This window comes from Macrobrachium nipponense, chromosome 40 (assembly GCF_015104395.2).
Source record: "Macrobrachium nipponense isolate FS-2020 chromosome 40, ASM1510439v2, whole genome shotgun sequence".
In the NCBI taxonomy this organism is placed as follows: Eukaryota; Metazoa; Arthropoda; class Malacostraca; order Decapoda; family Palaemonidae; genus Macrobrachium; species Macrobrachium nipponense.
This window is the reverse complement of record NC_061101.1, coordinates 5835558-5840456: the sequence shown is the minus strand read 5'-3', so window position 1 is coordinate 5840456 and position 4899 is coordinate 5835558.

Sequence of the window (4899 nt, the reverse complement as noted above, 5' to 3'; positions counted from 1 at the left end):
GCGTTTTTTTTACAAACTATTTCATTTATAAAATTGTTTTTTTTTATGGAAAGGTTCGGAGTTAGTATATTTGTTTTTGGCAGATATTCTAATATTCTCTCTGCTCCAATCAGTGCCTTAGAAATCTTTCAAATCACAGCTACTCGAGGCCTATTGGTCCTGTGAAGTGGGTAAAAGAATGCAGTGTATGTGTTAGTGATTGACCCCTCACCCTTACCGCAAAAAATGTCACCCGACCAACCTCCAACCGTTGCGCAAGTGACCCTGGCACCTACCGGTGCCTGTGCCCCCACACACAAGTTCCGTACTCGCGAACAATTGTCTTTTTTTATCTACAATACCAATCGAACCGTTCCGACGTCGAGTCCGCTATACAATCTGTCAGTGATGCCTTCTCCGATGAGGAAATCAACGTTGCATATACGAAATACAAAGATCTGATACCAGAGAGCATTCTCAAGGAGCGATCCCGCGAAGAACTTGTCCTCTCACAAAAAAATATCGTATATCACTAAGTGGCTAAGGACCTGCTCGTTGGAATATACGCCGATGACCCTTACAACCTGCCACCAAAGGGCCCTGCTGACCTAAGCCTACCTGCGGTGTACCACACGGCAGAAAATGCCTTCAAAAACAGCAAAATCTCTCTCAGATATAATTGGAAAAAACAAAATCAGAAAAAATTGAGGAGACAAAGATAAATTATCAAGAATCTGGGGACGTGATCAAAGGACTACAGGACTCCCTAGACAGTCTTAAAACTGTGGAAACAAATAATCTCACACGGATCTGGGATGCGATCAAAGGAGTGCAGGGATCGATAGACAATCGCACTGATAGCCACCAGACTACTACGAATGCAGCATCCAGTTTTTCCTCGCCTCCAGCAACACGGAAGTGCCCACCGTTCCGAGCGGGACTGTTGATCCCTCAACCGCTTCCCTCCCTCCCCCGTACCTCCGGTGGAAGATATATCTCCGGTGATGATTACTAGCCCTGTAATCCTCCCCACCCTATCTCTCCCCCCCCAACCCCCATCGTAGATGCAGATGAAACTGATCATGAGGGGTCTGGCGGCTGGCAGATACAAACAAGCAGAAAGAAGAGAAGAACCTCCCGTTTGGCCGCCGGACCGGAGCCCAACATTCGTGTTTCACCTCGCCCGACTCATGAGAGAGATGTCACATAGTAATTCACAATCTGCGCTCATCGGTGACGCTAGATGCCCATAGTGGAGAGAGTCAAGTTTTCTCACTGGCTCTGACCCACTCATCTCCCACGAACTCCCATGCAGGATTAAACATAAAGTGGCTTACAGGATTACCTGCCTATTTCAACACCTCGACGTTCTTAAAGGCGAGAATTTCGGTCCTAATATTAGTTTCAAGATACAGACTAATCCGGGATCAACCACCCCCAGGGGAACTTACTGACACTCCGAATCCAACCAGGGTCATTTCCACCGCAAGTGCCAGCCAACCGCCCACGGCGAGTGACTGCCCACTCCCCCTGGCTAACCCCCATCCACCCCCAAATGATCAGCGCATTCTCATAATCCCATCTTCGTGAGTAGCCATGGATACATTACATTAAAAATCTCCTTGGAATATCTTTAGAGGCCTTCGAAGCGGAACATTCCTCTCCTAAACATGTTCTGTAAAAATTTCAAAGGCATCATTGCATTGGCAAGAAACGCTCCTCTGGCCACATGACCTTGCCATATGCGATTCAATTCATGAAGACTTCAGAACCTTCTCGACTTCATCGATGCAAGTTACAGACCAAATCCTAGCCGGTCGCCCGAAGGAGGCCTTTCTTTCCTGTGGCACAAATCGTTAGGACAATACGATAAAGGTGATGACCTACAGGAGTGACAGATTGCTGGGATTCAAGTGACAATAGGGAACTCTAAAATCCTAATTATCAATGTTTATATGCCATGGGAAAATAAACAATAATTTTGATCATTACTGCATGATCCTAGGGGAGTTACACAGTATTATTCATGACTCTCCAGCTGATCATATTTGTATAATAGGGGACCTTAATTCACACAAAACAATTTTGTAATGAACTTACTCGCTTCTGTCAAAATCATGCTCTCCAAATTAGCGATGTTATGCTCCTCCCTCCCTCCTCTTATTCATATGTACATAATAGAGCGGACGCTATTACAACTTCCTGGGTGGACCACTGCATCACATCCCCACAACTTCATGATTCTATTATGACCTGCAATATTCGCTATGACCTTGCAACGGGCTACGATCACATCCCATTACAGGTGTCATTCAGTACCCCATCCTCCCTACCGCCTGAACCCCCTAACTGATCGCCCACCAGCGGTAAACTGGGATTTTAAAAACCAAGAGAAAACCAGATACTTTAGAGCGCCACGGAAACCAGGTTGCGGTCATAGTTCAACCGGCAGACGCCTTACTTTGTACTAACACAAATTGTAGAAATGACCACCACAAGAGGGATCTGAATGAATTCTATTCGAACATAATCTCCGCTTTGCTTGCTTCGGGCAGGACTGCCTACAGATTTCGTCAAGGTAATTCTCGTAATATTCCTGGATGGAATGACTTGGTTAAAGATCTGTATACATACTCACGAGAAATGTTTTTACTGTGAAGGCAAAATGGTAGCCCTAGGGAAGGGCACACTGCATTGCTAATGAGACAGGCGAGAGCGCAGTTCAAACTTGCTCTTAAGCACTGCAGGTTATATGAAAAACAACTAAGAGCCGATGCAATGTCTAGAAACTTAGAATCTGGCGATTATCCTCGTCTTTGGAAAGATATCCAGTCTTTAAATCCCAAAACTAAAAAGCTATCACAGAGAGTAGGGGAAGCAGTCGGAGACGAAGCTATTGCAAGTATGTGGGGCGATCACTTCAACAATATCCTGAATTGCATAAATGATCAAGATTCCCGAAGGGATGTAGATAACCTCCTTACTGACAACATTCAATTTCATTTTGCAGACCGTTTTTATGCCAGGTAACATCAGCGATGCCATAAACAGCCTACCTAATAATAAATCGCCCGGCTGTGATGGTCTTCCTGCAGAGGCCTTCAAACTCTGCCATCCGATAATTTACATTTTGCTAGCTGCCCTATTCAATGCGTGCATAATTCACCGGTTTCTTCCAGACTCCCTACTCTTAGTTCACTTGATACCATTATCAAAACAAGCTAAAGGATGCAGCTGACCCTGGCAACTACCGGCCGATTGCAATCACAACGATCGCATCGAAGATACTTGAGTCTGTTCTTCTAGTGAGACTTCTCCCCTTTCTCACACCACTGACAACCATTCGGGTTTAAAGCAAACCACTCAACGACACCTGCATCTACATACTGAAAGAATTGCTGAACTACTACCTATCATCAGCCTCTCCTGTTTTCCTTTGTTTTGTAGATGTGAGGAAAGCATTTGACAGAGTAAACTACCTGAAGCTCTTCCTGAAGCTGCATAAAAGGGGCACACCCCTATATCTAATTGGCATTTTACATTGCTGGTTCTTCTCCACACAGCAATTCTGTGTCAAATGGGGAAACGTATTATCTTACACCTTGCGGCTCCCTAAACGGGCTTCGGCAAGGGGACATTCTCTCTCCATACCTGTTTAATACGTACACAGATGCCCTGAACGTCAAACTGAACTCGCTCCCAATCGGATGCACTGTCAATGAAACAACTATAAACAACCTCTGTTACGCCGACGATATGGTTCTGATTTCCCCATCAGTGCAAGGTCTCCAACGACTCATCGACACTTGCCGCCAATATGCAGAGGAATTTGATATAATCTACAACGAAACCAAGACCCAGTGCATGTCGCTGCTCCCGAGATCGCTTAAGATAATTTGCCAGAACCTCAAATTTTCCTCGGAAACCATCGGCTGGAATTTGTGCACGAATTTCCGTACTTGGGTCACATTATCACCGACGACCTAAAAGATACGGCAGACATTGAACAGAGGCGTCGTAAACTATGTGCAGCGGGCAACATGATTGCAAGGAGGTTTGCCTTCTGTCACCAAGACGTGAAACTGCTGCTCTTCTGCTCGTACTCTGGCTACCAAGTATCTATGGGTGTTCCCTCTGGACGAACTATACCCGAGAGACGATGCGACGCATCACTGTTGTGCACAATGACATTCTGAGGCGCCTCACAAACACTCCCCGCTACCACTCCGCCACACAGATGTTCATAGAAACCACCTGGACAATTTAAAAATCATTGTTAGACGAACAATTTCCAGTCTGGTAACCCGAGTGAGAAACAGCAGCAAACTCGCTCATACAAAGCATCCTAAGGAGTGAAGCAAGAAGAAAATCAAAATTGTGGGAAAGATGGGAAAATGAGGCCTTTGTCCCTAAAGGACTTAATCTCTGTATTGGCAAGATGTCATCTGCAGTTTTTGGCATTATTACATTTATTGCTGATATTTTAATTTTTCATTATTACTGTGATTACTATCAAGTTAAAGTTTTATTTACATTTAATTTATGTATTAAGCCCTCTGGACCTGACTACTGTAAACCACCTAAGGTCTCTAGTTGAAATTTGAGTTATATAATATATGCACCTTCTGTTATTACTCTCAATGCATATTTTTTTTTTCTCACCAATATTATTACCAGTATGATGATTACTAGCTTTATGCTACCTCAGCAACCTTGAGGATAAGTGCCGATTATTCATTTTCTTTTTCTATTTTATCATGTCACATGTATCTAGATTGTGTTTGCTACTGTCTGTATTTTGTATAATCAATGTATATGGCCCCGAGCCGAAATAAAGCATATTATTATTATTATTATTATTACCTAAACGTATTTCCTCTCTTCTTAGTGTTGTAAAATATTTAATAACCCGCAAACTCA